Consider the following 20,174-nt stretch of genomic DNA (forward strand, 5'->3'; position numbering starts at 1 on the left):
ATTATCAGTAACTGTTCTTAAATAGGCTTGTTTTGTGTTAATACGCCAAGATCCTGTCAACCTAATCGGTAAAATTATTTTTCCTGAAATGTGGTAATAAAAATCTTGATACTAATTATGTTCAGTAATTACTTTGCCCTGTTGTTCCACTCCGATCTCTCGGGTGGTGTACCTGTTTTAGTTTATTGCCTGGCTGTCAGTGGAGGGCAAAGTTGAAGGTTTCACAAGGAAAGCGTCTGTACCTCATCTGGCAATACATTCGTCCCTGCTTTTGTGAAAATTTGAACGTATTTTCCGTTAACACTTTCAATAGTTTAACGACAAAATTTAATTTCTGATTCAGAATAGTATTATATTACCAAATGTTACACAAAATTCATTTACACTGAAAGGTTAAATTAAGTTACTCACGTTGGTGGTAGTTATTTTTCCATTTATACTGTTTCAGACGCATCCTTTGGTATGTCTTTCGGTGTGAGATCCGACAACATCAATAAACGAAAACTCGGTATGGTGCCACATCGTTGCCTAATAAACAAAAGACGAAAATACAAAATTTGTAAATACACATGAGAACGAACTGAAATCTTGCAAGTGAAAAGAAGATAATATTTCGCTCTTATCAGACCCATCATTGGAAGTGAAACTGACGGTGCTGTAATGGGTTCGCTGCTGTTTGCGATATGTATAAATTGGTTACGTGACATCTGTAGCCTAATGACGCTGTTCGCTGAGACGTAGTTATCACTACAGGGCGAGATAGCTTCATTAAAACTTAATATGAAATATAAAGTGATTTGCAGATTATCAGGGCCTCGTACAAAGGTTGAGAGCTGACTGAACATAAACAAATGTAGTACTTTAGTGCATGTAGACGAAAATGTGGTCGCCGATCAGTCACTAGAATCAGACGCGACCTTCAAGCATCAGAGAGCTTCTGTCTCGTGTAGCTGAAGTTGGAACGACGACACAACTGTAGTCCATTCACGATTCTTGTCACACACGATCCAATACTTTTGATTCAGATCCTACTGTACTAACGAACCGAGCGAGGGAGCGAAGTGGTTAGGCACAATGGAATCTCATTGGGGAGATCGGCTGTTCAACTCCTAGGCCGGCCATCCACATGTACCTAGTCATTGATTTCCCTAAAAAGCTCCTGGCAGTCGCCGGGGTGGTTCCTTTGCAAAGGGCACATTTATTCTTCGGTAATCCGAGTGAACATCAATTAGCTTAACAAAGACCTGAACCTACGAATAGCCTTAGTGTAACTGGAGCATTGAACCCTACTTACTGGCACAGTAGCAGCCTGAGATTAATAGTTCCTCAAATTTGGAAACATCTAATAGACGTACTCAGCGCCACAAACAATTAACCGTATTGGAGTGGCAGGAAGCTCCACAGCTTAACCTCTCAATGAAACTCAATTGTCCGTGGATACAGACATAGGTAGACAAACGACAAGCGGAGCTAAAAACTGAAATCCGCCGACAGAGACAAATAAGAAAAGGAGTTACAAGTTTGAAAACAGACTACTCACTTGTACGGAAGCCCTAGGTACTGGGATACACGGTTTAGCACGAACACTAGCTCAAGGCACGGCAGGCAAGACTAGCACAACTCATTGACCCAGTCAACCATGCCTAGAAACGAATACAACGCCATACGGAACAACAACGGTCGACAGAACGCCATGCTCACACACATGATCGTCGTCTTCTAGCGGCAGCTGAGCACCATGCTAATCTGATGCCGTAACTTCATTCACACCAACATGCACATGAAAAAGCGCGGCATTTACCCGGGCGCTGTACCCCACACACAACTGCGAGAGAGTGGCAAGCCGACAGCTTACACCATTTACACCTGGGCCCACAGTGTCTGTCCAGGTGTTGTGTTTGGTCCAAGACACCGGAGCCGTAACACACAGAAGCCTGCCTTCGGTGCACATTACGCCACAACATCCATATGGACGCCATACACTAGCTGACACCTACCCAAGTCACTTGACCATGTGTTTCCTTCCAGTTCGTAGGCCGACTCGAGATTGAGCACCTGCACCAACAAACTCTGCTGCACCTCTACCTTGGCCACTGACAGCAAGAACCACAGCGTTCACACAGCAAGGCAGGTACATACACACGTGCTGGCACATTTCCAAACATCAAGAAGAGGCTGCCTATGAACCAAGTATATCCATTTAGAGGTATGATTCACTGCCTTACAGTCCACGCTGAGTATTTATACTGGATAAAGAAATCAAACTTGACTCTACTGGATCCGTTGTGCACAGCGGCTGTACAGTATGTTCCAAAAAGGAAAAGGGTTTCAGCAATTAGATACATATCCAATATGTACATTTAATTACAGATCTAGATTTCAGCTGTTTAGTAGCTATCTTCAATGCATTTAAATCGAGCGGTATAGACTAGTCAAGCTTTAGACAACACGTTATTATACGAATTACATCGCCAGATTCTCAACAGGACCTTCAGGCCCACCTATGGGTGCACAGTGAACATGGATAATTCTCCATCTCCCAAGAAGAGAGACTGGAAAGGCAAGCAACAGAGAATCACAGACACCTTGGACGTTGTGAGATGTAGTTAAGTTTTCGTATCATCTTGAAGGCGAGAAATTAATTGCACGATGTTCTACCTCTTCTTCTGACGAAGACCTCCACTTACCTTCACGGGTGGTCCCAGCAACCAAATGTAACCGTTTCCCCATCCTGTAAACGATAGTATTTGGTACAAAATAAGCATTGTCCTCCTCAAACAATATTCGCACTATTCGCTGCCACATGTGCACACACAATTAATTCTATCGTTGCAACTTTGAATCGAAGCTTACAGTTTTCACTCTGACAAGCAGGCCTCCGTACTCACGATGCCATTTCCTAGGAAAGCATTCGACTGTGTGTCTGAGAAAGACTTTGTGGTTTTCATCTACTGAGGATGAAATACACATACCAAAAAGGCTTTCACTTAGCTTGTAATACCTATGGGAACATCTAACACTGTTTGGCATAAAGAAATACGTTAAAACGCTTTCCTAATAAATCGTCGCAGCTAGGCTTGCGGTATCATAGTTCTTCAAGTACCAATGCAGCGTCTGAGGCGCTTTTTTTGTTCCCATAAAATGTTGGAATCAGCTCCCGTGGTCTAGGGGTAGCATCTTCGTTTAGTAATCAAAACGCCAGTTCTGGGTTCGAAACCCACTACTGATTAGATTTTGAATAAAAATCATCAGTAACGGTTGCTGAAGACTTCCGACATAAGATGTCACCCCCACGTATTTAACGGTCTTGTTAAAGAGGCAGGAGGAGCGGATAGAGGTCCAGGGTACACTCTAGAAGGATGCTGAAGGCAATGAAAACCAAAGCATTAAAGATACATAATGGGTATCTACAGGACATGTGGCCAGTAATTGAAAACTAACACAACTGTCTCTTCTTTGGCAAAAGATTCGGGAATAATACCCCATTCGCATATCCGGGATGGGACTGCCAAAGGAGAGGAAAGGATAATGTTCTACGACTCTGGGCGTGTAATGTCAGAAGTCCGAATGTGGAATAGGAATTAGAAAACCGGAAAATCGAAATGCAAATGCTCATTCTAAGTGTAGCGGGCGTCAGTGAAATTAAATGGAAAGAAGATAAGGAGTTCTTTGAATATTCTCAGTGAGAGTGCAGAATGCCCGATTTGTTTTACTGGCTAAAAAGCATTCAGTAGCCTAGAACGCATAAAATATTTATTTATTTATGAGAACAGGTTTCGACAGATGTTGCTGTTACCTTCAATCTTAACATTTTTTTTGTTGCAAAACGTATTCATTTAACTTTCAATTTCATGCCAAGTTGTCAAGTGGATGGAAATCAAGCACATTCGTGGAGTTGGTAATGCCTGCTCAGTTCTCCGCCATCGCCTACCATTACGGTTTGAGGTCTGAATGTGGTCAGCAACTGACCGAAACCCGCAACCGCAAAAATAAAGGTTTCTTGCGATCGGGTTTGTTTATGCTCATTATAAGTACTAGAAAAATCTATGCTCTCCACGAGAAATATTCTCAAAAGTTACATATTACAGAATTCTTTCTGTTTTTAATTTCTTTAGCTATGACAAAACTTTTATGATGTGCCGTTTTTATTCCACTTGACAACTAAGTGTGAGGTTCAGCATAAAATGAACACGTTTCACAGCAAAAAGGTTTTTAAGAGCTAAAGATGACAGAAAAGTCTGTCGAAACCGGTTATTTTAAATGAATTATTATTATATGCGATCTAGGCTGTTCAGTGTTTTTAACAAGGATTTCTCGTCAGGTGAGTATAGCGACATATCAACAGCAACAGAGTATCATATAAAAGGAGTATGATTAATTGCGAACAGGAAGGCAGGACAGAAAGTGAGTTAATGTAAAAAGTTCAGGGATTGCGTTGTTCTTATCAGAATCGGCAGCAAACCAGAACTGACAACAATGTTTCAAGTACACAAGCCGACGTCGGAAGCAGAACATGTAGAGATAGAGACAGATATGAGGATGTTAAACGGGGAATTCAATTTGTAAAGGAAGCTGAACAGCTAGTAGTCACGAGAAATTGGAATGTGGTTGAAGAGGAAGGAGTAGAAGAAAGGCTTGAGGGCGAATCCGAGCTTGGTAGTAGGAACGAGAGAGGAGAAAGACTAATTTAGCTTTGCAATAAATTTTAATTCTTAGTAATGAACAATCTGCTGAAGAATCACAAGAAGAGGAGGTATACTTGGAAAAGGCAGGGAGATGCAGAACGAGACTGCGAAATCAGTTTCTAGGTCGTAAGGCATACCTAGGGACAGATGTAGACTCCAGTTTGGTAATGATTAAGAGTAGAATGAAGTTTAGGAACCTAGTTTGGAAGAATCAATAAGCAAAGAAGTACGGTACGGAAACACTAAGGATCGAAGAGATACGCTTGAAGATCTCTGAGGTTACAGATACAGCGATAATTAATAGCTGAGTAGGTAGATAAGGTGAAAAGGAATGGAAATATTCATATGGGTAATCACAGAAATTGGAGAGAAAAACATAAGTGCAAGGAAGGTAACTATGAAGAAACAAAGGGTAACAGGAGAAATACTTCAATTGATCGACGAAAGAAGGATATGAAAAAAATGCTTAGGGAAATTCAGAGATACAGAAATACAAGTCAGTTACGAATTGACTAAATATGAATTGCTGGAAAGCTAAGACGAAATGGTGGCATGAGAAAAGGTATAATTCGAAAAATCAATGATTGTCGGAAGGACTGACTCTGCACATTGGAAATTCAAAACGACCTTCCGTTAAATTAAAAGCAAGGGTAGTGACATTACTGTTAAATGCAGAGGAGTGAGCGAACAGGTGGAAAGAGAACACTGAGGGCCTCTGTGTGGAGGACTTGTCTGATTACATCATAGAGGAAGAAACAGGAGTCGATAGGGAACAGATAGATCCAGTATTAAAATCAAAATTCAGAAGAGCTCTGGAAGACTTCAAATGAAATTATGCAGAAGGGATTGACAACATTAAATCGGAATTTCTGAAATCATCGTGGGAAGTGGCACTAAAACGATTATTCACGTCAGTGTGAAGAATGCATCATACTAACGATACACCATCAGAATTTCGAAAGAACATCATGCACACAAATCCCAAGACTGCAACGGCCATATGAGCGAGAATTGTCGCACAATCAAGTTAAGACCTCATACGTCCACGTTGCTGAGAAGAAGAGTGTACAGAAGAATGCAAAGCAAAATGGAAGATGTTAGAAGACGATCAGGTTGGCTGTAGAAAAGAAAAGGCACCAGAGAGTCCGTTCTGACGTTGGGGTTGCTAATGGAAGCAAGACTAAAGAAAAATCAAGACAGATTCGTAGGCTTTCACAGTCTGGAAAACGCATTCGAGAGTGTAAAAAGGTGCAATATATGCTGCTGATGACTGAACGGGATCCTAGATATCTCCAAGGAGTCCTGAGATCGAAGCCCACGGCCCAGTGCATCTCACACTTGGTATGCTGCTTGGTGCTGCCGTCATCCTGACATTTCATAGCGTGAGTGACTGTTGGACCATCCTGACAGTTAGTGGGCTGCATACTGTACAGCTTGTCCCAGAATTGACTTCGTAGTGGCAGCCCATAACAGGAAGGGAGAAGAGTGTCTCCCTCGTTATGGGAGGTAAAGGAGATGGAGAGTCTGATGATAGTTGCCAGACTGACCCATAGTGATACTGATAAAGATGATTATCCAAATTATGCGATAGGCTACACATCATCGTCAAACTTGCAATATAAATTTCCTTTATTACTTGATGACTAATTTCCAGGCTAAACTCATCAAGACATCCAGTACGCTACGCAATAATATCCATTAGAACAGTGATGTTATTTCATAGCTTACTGGATGATCTGACAATGTACTTATGCTCGAATGTATAGAATTACATCCATCACGATAACTATGTTCTTACATAGCTTATTCGATGACTTGTTACTGAGCTGAGGCTTGAAATTAGTCGTTAAGCATAAACGAAATTAATATTGAAACTTTGACGAGTCTCTACAATTTATTGCATACGTTGGTAAACCACAATAGTTACTGACGTCATATTTTCCTGAATTTTGGAGATTAGTCAATAATGGTTACGTGCCAACAAACAGCGTTGATAAATAAAGCAGTTCTGAAAATGCTAAGAGTTTAGCTTTTGTCTCTGTGTTTATACTGCCGGCCGGAGTGGCCGTGCGGTTCTAGGCGTTACAGTCTGGAACCGAGCGACCGCTACGGTCGCAGGTTCGAATCCTGCCTCGGGCATGGATGTTTGTGATGTCCTTAGGTTAGTTAGGTTTAATTAGTTCTAAGTTCTAGGCGACTGATGACCTCAGAAGTTAAGTCGCATAGTGCTCAGAGCCGTTTTTTTGTGTTTGTACTCCTTCGGTAATTTGAACTGTTTCTGCATTAGCAGTTCTCAACAGACACTCACTTTTTATGTAACATTACGAGCCAAGATAACCACTTGCACAATTTTGGATATTGCCGAGTTGTACCTGAGAAGAGAAGTGGATGGGACGTCAATCGGGACAAAACTAACGAATTCTTGGGTGTAGTCGATAACTGAACACTCAAGAGCGCTAGAAATCAACACGACTTCAAGATTCCGGGACTAAATAAAAATATCAAACATAGCTTTCGCAGACGACCTGGCCGTACTATGAAACAACGAAGCAAAAGCAACCAAACAAATAGAGGCACTAAAAGAATGCGCTGAAAACGTTGGGCTGCAAATCTCTTTCGAGAAGTCTTTTTCTGCTCAAAATTAAACAATACAAATTTAAACACAAAATACCGGCCGGCCGCTGTGGCCGAGCGGTTCTAGGCGATTCAGTCTGGAACCGCGCGACCGCTATGGTCGCAGATTCGAATCCTGCCTCGGGCATGGATGAGTATGATGTCCTTAGGTTAGTTAGGTTTAAGTGGTTCTAGGTTCTAGGGGACTGAGGACCTCAGATGTTAAGTCCCATAGTGCTCAGAGCCATTTGAACAAAATACCGAAAAGCAGAGTGGCACACTTCAAGTATCTAGGTGAAATCCTTGAACTTACAGGAGGAGAATAGATCGCACAGAAGACTCGACTACAAAAAATGAAGAGAGCGCTCGGCAAGACACAGCACGTGTGTAATAAAAAATGAATGTCCATTGACACAGAAGTCAGACTCTACAGCACAGTAATCAAGCGTGGAATACAGTATGCAAGTGAGACGTTAACACTCCATACAAAAAGTGACATGGAAAGCATACTGAAGGAAGAAAGGAAAATCATGAGGAAAATTCTCGGCCCAAAGCTGACAGAAAAGGGATACAGATTACACTCTAGGAAAACTACAGGCAAGATGTCAAACATAGCAGCATATGTCAGAAAACGAAGGCTGATGTTCTACGGGCACATTATCAGGCTATCGCCAAAACGACTCACCAAGAGAATTTTAGCATACATACAAGGGGTCAGATCAGCGGTACCATGAATCACACACGTCAAACTGTACCTACAAGCAGCAAAAATCAATCCAATAGAAATTCAAGACAGAAACGTGTACAGGGACAAGATATACAAGTGCAATGTGAGGTTAGAAAACGAAGTCGCAAAGATACCAGGGACAAATTTCTGCGCTTATAGGCAGCACACCGCGTCTGGTACACGCGGAGGTCGGGGACCACAGCACAGCTACGACACCCGAGAATGGGCTCATAACAGTCCGAAACCAGTCGTGTGAAAATATAGTAATTTACAACTGAAGCGGTATTTTCAACCTCTGCGAAAGTAGACTGAATTGAAAGAGACTCCATGGAGAAAAAATGATAGAATAGTGGAAGATAAAAAAGAACGCTCAAATGAGGCAGAATGCTTTGCGTAATCCAAAAGGGTCTCGACGCAAATAATAATAATAATAATTGCAATATATAGTGAACATTTAGCATCACAAATCTTCTTCATCTTGGACAGTTTCCAGCCACTGAGTGGGTCTGTCGGGGACACAAGCCTCTCCATCGTGATCTGTCTTCCCACCATTCCCCCTCTTCCACCTTCGTCCAGTTCTCTCCTCTTCTCGTCACACATTCCTTCACTCCCTTCACCCATCTATCTCTTGGTCTTCCTCTGGGCTTCTTCCCCTCCAGTTGCAGAGCGAACATCCTCTTTGGAATTCTTCCCTCATCCATTCTCTTCATGTGTCCATACCACTGCAGTCTTGATTTTTCTATCCTGTCCTGTACTGGTTCCTCCTTTAGTCTTTCCCTCACATACACATTTCGCAATCTGTCTCGTCTTGTTACACTCAACCTGCTTCTCTGGAACTTCATTTCACTAGCCTGTATTCTACTTTTGTCGCTTTTCTGCATTACCCATGTCTCTCTTCCGTATGCCAATATGGGGACAAAGTAGGTTCGGTATATAATTCCCTAGGATTTATGTGGCACCTCCTTGCTCCAAATAAGCCCCCTAATGCATTTGTAGAACTACCCTGCTTTTCTGCACCTTTCATTTATTTCAAATGTTCAAATGTGAGTGAAATCTTATGGGACGTAACTGCTATGGTCATCAGTCCCTAAGCTTACACACTACTTAACCTAAATCATCCTAAGGAAAAGCACACACACCCATGCCCGAGGGAGGACTCGAACCTCCGCCGGGACCAGCCGCTTAGTCCATGACTGCAGTGCCATAGACCGCTCGGCTAATCCCGCGCGGCTTTCATTTATTTCCATTGCGTTTCCCCCCTTACTTTCAATCATGCTTCCCAGATACTTGAAGTTCTCTACCACTTGTAGTTTTTCCCCTCCACAAGTTATATCCACATTTGGCCTATTCTTCTTCCTTGTTGTGACAATTATTTCACTTTTCTTTGCAGAGAAATGCATTCCATATTGTGCTGCCGTTGCCTCCCATACATCTAACTGCTCTTGCACCTCCTCCTCGCAATCTCCCCATAACATCAGGTCATCGACAAAAAGCACTGCTTTCATTTTATGATCTCCAATTGCATCTGATACTTGCTGTAGGATTTCATCCATAACAATAATAAACAATAAAGGCGAAATCGCACTTCCCTGTCGCAGCCCATTTTCCAGCTTGAACCATGCAGTACGTTCCCTCCCAACTTTCACACAACTCTCACTTCCCTCATACATTTTTCTGACTTTTCGTGTTATCTCTTCATCTATCCCTTTTGCGTTCAACACATCCCAGAGCTTGTCCCTACAGATACTGTCATACGCCTTCTCAATATCTAAAAAGGCCATGATTAAGTCCTTCCCGTACTCATAGTGCCTTTCCTGCAGTTGCCTTACCCCAAATATGAGGTCCGTTGTTGATCTTCCCGGTCTGAAACCATACTGCTCCTCTTGCAGTCTACTTTCAATACTGCTTCTTATTCTCTTCTCCAGGATCTTTTCATAGATTTTTCCACAGTGGCATAGCAGGGTGATTCCTCTGTAGTTCTCACATCTCCTTTTATCCCCTTTCTTGAAGATCGGGACTATAATTCCTTTCTTCTAATCCTCAGGAATTCTCTTCTCCTTCCACACCACCCTCAGCACTCTGTATAGCCACTGGGTTCCTACTTCTCCTGCTGCTCGTACCATATCCACTGTTACTTCGTCCCAACCTGGTGCCTTACCCCCTTTCATCCTCTAGTATCACAAGTATAGCACCAAATTTTTTTCTTTGATAGTTTATTATTATGCCCATCGAAGGTTAAAATTACAGTAGATACAGTACAGACTGTACTCATCATTCATGTAATTTAAATTCACAAAAAATTACGAAGGATCTTCCTTCCCGGCTGAATGAATCTTTCATTAGACGTCTAGCTGACTTTTTGTTATGAGGAATTACAGTACAAATACTGTGCGCGATGTTCCAGTCCAACATTTCTCTCCTCGCGAATAGTTCTCTATCCGCTGTCTTTAACAGAAAAATTAAAACCGTGAAACGACCCTATTACGCAGCGAACGTCGCTCGGAGGTTTCGCCTCTCGGAATATCTCTGGATCTGCTTTTTATGTCCCGCTTAGCATTAATTCCCGACGAGAGAGAGGAGGGCTGACATTAACACAGGGAAGCTCGTGGCTGCCGCAGTTAATTAATTTCAGGACTGATCCCCGGCGCCCCTCCTGTCAAGGCGACGTCGCCTTCCTCGGAAGAAAGCTGAGCGGAGCAGAGACCCGACCGGCTCTGTCACGAGCCTCGTCCGACAATGGAAGGCTTCGTCGCCACCGGGACTGACAGCCGGAGAGCAAAAGACGTCGCTGGACCGCTCCCGTACTTTTAATTCACCGCATTTAGAATGTCACTCACCTGCCACATTCTGAGCCCGCTGCTAAAGAGCTTCATAAAGCTATAGTTTCAGCAACATTAATGATGAATGCATGACCTTGCAGCTACCGTTTCAAAGACAGAATTCAGAATATTTTTGCACAGACAATGGCTGCACATAAAAGTGGAGATAGACATCCTGATGAAATTAAAGCAAGTTAGGGAACGTCCAATGGGAAAAATTACTTCACTAAGCATAGCACGGAAAACGACAGCTAATCAGTAGCAACGTGCGGAAGTATGTACAGTGAAACTGACTTCGCAAAAACAGACATAATGTCTGCAGGGATACCGCAATCACTTTTTATACAATGTTAATTATAGTCCGTCTTGATTGCAAAGTGTTTATTCGCATGACCGGTTTCGGTTCCTCTAGAACCATCTTCAGATCTGAAATGACAAATCCAAGCCTAGTTCGTCCTATCTGATCAACATCAAATGTACCAGAACGTACCTGCAGTTTCAGTTACAGGAGTAACCCGTCGACACTCAGCAACCTTCACATGCTGCGTCACATTGAATTGGTTGGCAGAATACACGTCATTTATATCAATTATAAAACTCTTACCGACAGGTGGCGTCTGGTATATTTGTTACATTACATATGCACATACTGTATTAAGTAGATTTTTTAGGATTCATGTGTTGATAAGATCAAATGTGATGACTGCTGTAGACAATACATAGGGCAGACAGGCAGAAACTTTGAAATTAGATTCAGTGAGCACACCTACTCTCAAAACAAAACAGCGTTTGGGGCGCATATGGCTGCCTTGAAGTACTCAGTCACGAATATTGAACAAAACTTAGAAATCCTACATAGAGCTCATAAGGGACGGTTTCTTAACATTTTAGAAGAAGTTGAAATATACACCCACAAAACGAAAGACCCGGATTTAATCCTCAACGAGCAAAGCGAGCTCAATCATAATGCCTATTTTAGTGTTTATGACCACTTACTGGAATGATCCCTGTTGCGTATAGAAGTCCAAGCCGGAGGATGAGAGACGGTGCACGGGGAAACAGCTGGAAGATGCGTACCGAACGGATCGCGACACAACACCGAAATAGCGGGAACCATGGAAGCTGACCATGGAGGAAAACAAGTCTACACCAGCGCCATGGATATAGAAATCGCCCTTTGTTTTCGATCGTACAAGAGCGATAATTTTATTATTTATTTTAATTTTGACAAGTACAGATTTTAACCTTGACAACTACTGATCTTAAGTAAGTATTTTTAGAGATAAAAGCAAATTAGAAAAATCTGCTTAATACAGTATGTGCATAAGTAATGTAACAAATGTACCAGACGCCATTTATAATTAATATAAATGACGTGCATTCTGCCAACCAATTAAATTTGACGCAACATGTGAAGGTTTCTGAGTGTGGACGAGTTACTCCTATAACCGAAATTGCAGGTACGTTCTGGTACGTTTGATGTTGATCAGATAGGACGAAATAGGCTTGCATTTGTGAAATAGTAAATTAGTGTCATTGTCATTTCAGATCTGAAGATGGTTATAGAGGAACCGAAACCGGTTATGTGAATAAACATTTTGCTATCGAAACTGACTTCACTAATATATTACTTGCTATTTTAAAAAAGACAGCTAGCAATTAAAGTAGCTGAAGGTAAAGGTTTCAGCTCAACAGTTAAAGCTTCTGTCCATTGCTGGTTACGTAGGACAGGAACTTCGTATAAGGTTTACTGGATAACACATGAGCAATAAATCAACAAAACTGTGCCGTGCGTCAGCTATACCGATGTCTTTGGAGGTTAACACCGATATAGCGGAAGGTCGGCCGCGAGAAGAGAAGACAGTTGGCGGAAACGAAAATGTTTGCCGGCCGCGGTGTTCTAGCGGTTCTAGGCGCTCAGTCCGGAACCGCGCGACTGCTACGGTCGCTGGTTCGAATCCTGTCTCGTGCATGGATGTGTGTGATGTCCTTAGGTTAGTTAGGTTTAAGTAGTTCTAAGTTCTAGGGGACTGATGACCACAGATGTTTAGTCCCATAGTGCTCAGAGCCATTTGAACGAAAATGTTTGGCAGGGTGGGACTAGGGTACGCAGTTGGAGTTGGATCGGAGCCACGCTTTGAGTGTGAACAGCTGAGCCGGTGCACGACGGCGAGTGCAAGTCCGTGGCATTGGAGGTTTATACATCCGATTGAGCGATGCCGATGACGACAGCCGAGACCGAGGGTCGTGTGGTCAGTTGAGTGTTAAGTTTGAATTAAGGTCCGTTAAGCGGACGCACCGAGGACTCGCTCGCGACTGCGCTTTCTGGTGAATGACTGATCGGTGGATTTGACCGTCTCCAATGATTCAGCATTCTGTTCACTATCTATGATTCAGCATTCCATAACATATATTTTTGATTGGAGTCCACCTTTAGCAGAACACTATTTTGTTTCTTGTCAAGACAGGTTTCACTGCAGTTGCACCATCATCAGTGTTTTTTTTATTGTTATGGCTTCTTACCACATGGTGTGGTTTTCTTGTTGTATTGCCTTTTTATAGTGTCTGTTTTTCTTTCCAGTTTGTCACCTGCAAGGATTCTTTTTTCGTCATCTTCTTCATTGCCAAGTTCAGTGTTTCGAGTTTTCACTGTCACTGTCTATCAGCTGATTGTGTCATCCCACACCATTGTTCGAAGACTAGCAGGAGCCGGATTTCGCAGTTACTATCCCATGCATAGGCTGTCGTTAACACCACCATGCAAATGAGTGCGCCTGGAATGCTCCATGACAGGGATGTGTAGACCGCTGATTAATGCTGTAGCGTTGTATTCAGCGATGAATGGCGTTTCTGCATTGACCCAGATGACTACTATCGGCGAGTATGGCGGTGGCCTGTGGAGATATGCTATTTCTGTAAGGTATTGAAACGACCCAGCCATTTTACTCCTTCTCTTTTGAGTGGAAGCCATCTGGTATGACTACAGCTCATGGCTGTTAGTGACCGAGAAAACTGTGACAGTATGATGATATGCCACGGACATCTTGCGTCCTTATGTGTTACCTCTCGTGCGATACTAATGTGGCGCTATTTTTCAACACAATAATGCTCGTAAACAAAAGGGGACGTGTTTTTTTTAGACACTCCTGTGGGAGCAAGATATCCAACTCTCTTCATGGTCACAGAAGAGGTGCATCGTCACAATGATAACAGGCCAATTATGTCAAGTTTTTATTTTATTTTGTAAAGCTCATTCAGTATTGCAGTGAGTAAAATAACATCACATTACTTTGAAAACCCTGTAAGGTTTACTTCGCTTCCTCTTCTACTTCTGCCTTTCTCATTTCTTTTGTGTATTGTTCTAGCTAGTACGGTAGCTAGGCTTAACCGCACAAAACCACACCGCTAGTAACTCTCACATCTATTTACTTAGCGGACTTGCTGTAGATCTATGGCCTTTGCTCTTCAACGGTAGATACCCAACCAACAGTCTTAGGAAAACCGCTCGATTCGACTTCATGTAACGTGGACTGACCGTATCGCGAGGGTTTTTTCTCTACTAAACATATCACATACATGAGATCTGCCGTACTCTCCAAACTATATAGATACATTAAACAGACCTATACCGACAAAAAGTTATCAGGACTCACCGTCTGATGTCATAAAACCAGGTACGACAAAACGCATTTAAATGTTAATATTGGCGCACCGAGCCCTCAACACTAACATCAATTTATTGAAATAGTTTTAAATAGAGGACGAGTGTCGTCTGAAGTTTATACAATGAATAATAAATTAAATATAGCTTAGAGTGTAGGTGTACTTTATTATTATTATTATTTTCGATTATTCCCAATTAAGAGAGCTTTTGAACTTGAATTCGTTTATGATGATTGTTTGTGTTTTTTCTGAGCCCAAATTTTCTTCATGTGTTCACTTTGTTATTTCTTTCGCTCCGCTGTCCATTTGCATCCTGGTCTCTTCTGTGTTGTGGTGTCAAATTTATGTTTTTTGGTGATGTTCCTGAATTCAGTTCTATTTTCTGCATCGTTTACTGTTATGTGTGCTTGTCTGAGGTCCTCTTCAACTTCTTTTATCCATTTTGTTTTTCCCCTGCCTGAGTTGATGACCTTAAGAATTTGCTTTGAAATTCTGTTTTCATTCATCCTGTGGATATGTCCGTAGAACTGCATTCTTCTTTTCCTTATTGTATCCGTAATTTTGTCTGTGTATTTATATAATTCTGATGTTGTAGGTGTACTTTAATTATTCCTGTTATTATTTTTATTGTTAGAGGTCATCACTTCTCTGATTGGTTTGCTCCGGCACACTAAGAATATTTAACCTGTGCCATATTCTTCATCTCAAAACAGCAGTTATGCCAAACATTTGTTAGCAACATTTCAGCCTCATTTTTTCCCTGCAGCATTAATGCTCAACAGCTGCAGTAAGTACCATGCTAGCTGTTCCTTCATATCAGCGCATGTATCTCCTTATCTATCCATTCCTCTTGTACAAGTGTTATACACGTTTTTCTCCACACCTATTCTGCAGAGAATCTTCTCATTTCTTATCTTACCAGTCCACCTGATCTTAAACACCCTTCTGTAGCTCCACGTCTGAAATGCTTCAATTTTCTTCTCTTGAGGTTGTTCTACAGTTCACGATTCACTTCCATACAATGTGTGTTCCAAACATACGTTCTCAGAAATTTCTTTCATAGATTAGCGCCGATTTTTGGTACTACTAGACTTCTTGTGGCCAGGAATGCCCGTTTTGCTTGTGCTTCGTCCGTCATGTGCTATTTTGTTTCTAACATATGACTACATCCCAACTTCGGCTTTCACCTCATCGCCAGTTGTGATGTTATGTTTATTGCTAATCTCATCTCATCTACTGTTCATTCTACTCTTCATTACTTTAGTCTTTCTTCATTTTACAATCTATAGCGCGTGTACGTTAGATTACTCATTTCATTCCACAGGTATTGCTGTTCTTCCTTGGTTTTCCTGAGGACAGCAATGTCATGAATGAAACTTATCATCATTCCACAGTCCATTTTAAAACCGCTCCTGGACCTATATTTCCGTCATTGCCTCTTCGATGCATAGACCGAACAGTAGGAGCGAAAGACTACATTCCTCTCTTATAACCTTCGTAATTCAGTTACCAAGTTCCTGATCTACTGTACTTACTTTCCCTCTTGGTTATTGTATTTATTTTATATTATCCGTCATTCTATAAGTATTACACCCATTTTGTTGAGTATCTGTTATGGATGATTTTTCTGAATCTGAGTATCCTATGATAATGTCGTGATTTTTCTTATCTCCAGCTTTCATTAACAATCATGACGTAAGAACGGCTTCTGTTGTGTCTTTACCTTCTATACAGTAAAACTGTCCCCTTTTAACAGATCCTCAGTTTTATTTTCCATTCCTCATTATATTATTCCTTTGAGTAACTCGAATGCTTGAAATGTTGAGCATTTTGTGGTTTTGCACTTATTTGCCCTTGATATCTGATGATATTTCTCTAGTCTCCTAGATTTTAGAAACCATCTTGAATAACCGTGTTTTTTGTGATTTCTCACCAATGATATCAGAAACTTGGTAGAAATATTATCATTGCCTTGAGTTTATTCGATGGCAAATCTTTAAATGCTTGTGCTAAACTCTACCTGTAACGCTGTATGGCCTGTGTTATCACATTTCGTCATCAGACAGTGCCTCCCATAGCAGAGGCCCTCAAAGTACTTGCTCCACCTATCCACTCTCTCTTCTGGGTTCCACTTCCGTTCCTAATGGTGCTTCCATTGTTTTTAATCACAATGATGGTTATTTATCGTATTCCTAAGCGACATATGTTGCAGTTTTCCTTCCATTTCCTGAAACTGTTTGTATTTTCTTCTTTCATCAATCAATTTCAGTAGTTCTTCTGTAAGTCAAAGATTATTTGGAGTTATCTCATCTGTATCAGTATATGCTCTACACAGACGTTACTACACTTTTATTGGAGTGCAAATTACGACATCTATTCATTATTACAGTGACTACAGCCTCAAAGAATTTCGAACACAGTACATTATGTCTCACTATCTCAGCATCCCACTTTCTTTCAAAGTGGCGGTTCTGCATGAATTTCTTTAACTTCAGTCCGGTCTGTATCGTTAGGAATTTGTGGCCTAAGTCTACATATGCTCCAGGGCCACGCCTTACGACGTAATATCTGATATCGGAATCTCTAACGATATTGTTATCAACCTGGAATCTTTTCGAGCCCAAATATCTTTTCCCAATACACTTCCTCTCTCATGATTTTTAGCATATTCCCTGTTACCAGCTGAAATGTATTCCTCATCTGATTAAGCCTTTCTTCTCTCTTATTCCCACAACTCAGCGCATATTCTCCCCTAAATCAGTCTTCTGCTCATTCCGTATTACAGCATTCCGATTATCAGAGCTTATTAGGTTTCCATTTCCGTTTAACAAAGTGAACTACACGTTCAGTATCCTCCTATACTTCCTCCATATTTTCATCTTCTGCTTGTGAAGTTGTCATGTGTACATAAATTACTGATGTTGCTGTCAGTTTCATGTCGATCGCTGTGAGTCATTCTCAGACCTACATTTCTATTCATAACGAAACCTTGCAATGTTTTCTACTTCCCCTGATATCGCCCTCAATTCAGCTTTTTCTGTTTCCCCTTTAGTTCACTGACTCCCATGATATCCATAATGAGTCTTACCATTTCCCTTCTCAGATCTTATAGTGTCCTCCTCCCCCTTTCCTTGTTTGAAGAAACCGAGATCATGACTTAGATACTAAGTAGTCCCCATACCAAGAGCTGTTTGCTGTGAAATCTCAAATCCATTTCGCCATTACAGAATGAATTTTCACAGTGCAAGAGTTTGATAAGAAATCTTACAAATGTTTCAGCATTACTGAATCAACTTCCACACGGAAGGGGAAACTTCCTACGAGATTAAAACTATGTGGCACATGAGGAGTGGAACCTTGTACCTTGGCCTTTCATGCTCAAGTGCTCTACCATATATGAAGACCGTTCATGAGTCATGCTTACACATATGCATCTGTAGAACATTTCTCCAGAAAGAGAAAGTTCGAAGTTTAGATTTTCAATTAGTACACAGTTTTAACCTTTCAGAAATTTTAGTATCAGCACGTACTCCAGTGCAAAGTGAAAACTTTCTCTGGAAACAATACCCTAGGCCGGTCCTATGCAGCAGAGTGCTAGCTTCACAAGGATGTAGGAAAACTTTTCAGAAGTTTAGTAGGTGCAAGAGAAAATACTGGTTAAGGTGAAGCTGCAAGAGTACATTTCCAGTCAATCCTGAATAGCTGTAAAGTAGTACTGCAACGTACAAATTGGGCCATAATTCAATTTGCCAACGTTAGTTTTGGCGCTGCAGTTGTGTGCTAATTGAAAATTGAGGATGGCAATCATGGAAAATTTGCAGGTTATTGGGAAGATAAAAGTAAAGTTAGGAAGAAGGTAGAAAGTACAACTGGAGTAGTTCAGCCATCTTGGGTCTTTAAAAATTTGTTTTTATTTCCTGCCACCTTACATTCTTGAAATTAATTGCTTCTCACAATGCAGCACTGGGACTGCAGCGCTGACTATTGGTCGAAATAGGCAGTACACTGCCATACCACTTGACCTAGAAGAGTGCTGCTGCTGCGGTCGCAGGTTCGAATCCTGCCTCAGGCATTGATGTGTGTGATGTCCTTCGGTTAGTTAGGTTTAATTAGTTCTAAGTCTACGGGACTGATGGCCTCAGATGTCAAGTCCCATAGTGCTTAGAGCCATTTGAACCATTTTTTTGAAAAGTGCACGTGCACGACATCTTGGCTTGTGATGTCACTGCAATTGCGTACCTCAGTACCTCATTCAGTGCACAGTGAGCCAGAAGACTAGTAGCCATACTACTCTATGTCGCTATAGCATTCTTCGATGAATGGCAAAGTTCCAGGACACGACCCCCACCCACTTTGTGTCCTGTGCTCCATGTCACACTGAATAATATATCACCTGTATTTTATTTCATCTCACACTACATAATCTATCACCATGTATTTTTTTTCCTGTAATCTTAGGAAAAAAGATACAGTAACAATCAGAGCAGTGTAAAGAAAATGACCCTCGAAGCCGCCTGAGAAAAATTAGACCAACGTCTGCAGTATTCCAAGAGGAAAAACGAGGATAGTAAGGACAAAGAAAATTGGTCTCTCAAACGATGAAGCACGTGTCATTGCGTTTTGCAGGGGCGGTGGACAAGGATGAATAATGGAACACACCCAAGCGGGACGTGTGGCGGTGGTGGCTCGAAAGCAGCTTCCGGTCGTCTGTTGTGCGGGAGTTAATCGCCTGGTATGGAATTCCCAAAGGGACAAAGTGTCCTAACTAGGGGCGGTCGCCTCACGGATTTGGGACGCGCGGCGACACGCCGACGTCTGACAGCGATGCTAATCAAGGGCCGCGCCTCTCCTCTGCGCCTTTGTGGCAGCCGGCAGCTGCGGGCGGCGCGCAGTGGCCGCCTAATCGTATATTAGCCGGCTGCAAGTTGGGGCCGCCGGCTCCCTCCGCCCACGCTGTCCACGCCGGACCCTCCCTGGGGACGCCAACTACTGTGCGCTGCCGCCATTGTTGCCAGCAGACGCCGGACGCCGCACGCTGCGGTCTGCCCACTTGGTCCGAGCTGATAATCCTCTCCAGTTTGCTAATTCCTCCCACTCACGTACCTCGTGTACAACAGGGATTTCGGTAGTCTGGTTTGGGAGGCTCGTGCTTATTCGCACACCATTATTGCAGGACAATGCTGGAATCTTTGAAATTTTCAGCAAGTCTTTGTGTTAAGGAAGGTGAGCTACGTTTTACTTTGAGAGGAGCACACTTTATGAGAAATGGTAGCAAGAAATGTAAACGTCGTGAGATATACCAGTTTGTTCGGAATGTTTGCGACTACGAGCATCTTCGCATGGTTCAAATTGTTGAAATGGCTCTGAGCACTATGGGACTTAACTGCTGAGGTCATCAGTCCCCTAGAACTTAGAACTACTTAAACCTAACTAAACTAAGTACATCACACACACCCTTGCCCGAGGCAGGATTCCAACCCGCATATTCTTTGCCTACCAGAGGTTGTATTATTGAATGTAGCACAGTCAAGTTACGGTTCCAGAATGAGATTTTCACTCTGCAGCGGAGTGTGCGCTGATATGATACTTCCTGGCAGATTAAAACTGTGTGCCGGACCGAGGTTCACAGGAGAGCTTCTGTTAAGTTTGGAAGGCAGGAGACGAGGT

This window comes from Schistocerca americana, chromosome 1 (assembly GCF_021461395.2).
Source record: "Schistocerca americana isolate TAMUIC-IGC-003095 chromosome 1, iqSchAmer2.1, whole genome shotgun sequence".
Taxonomy (NCBI): Eukaryota; Metazoa; Arthropoda; class Insecta; order Orthoptera; family Acrididae; genus Schistocerca; species Schistocerca americana.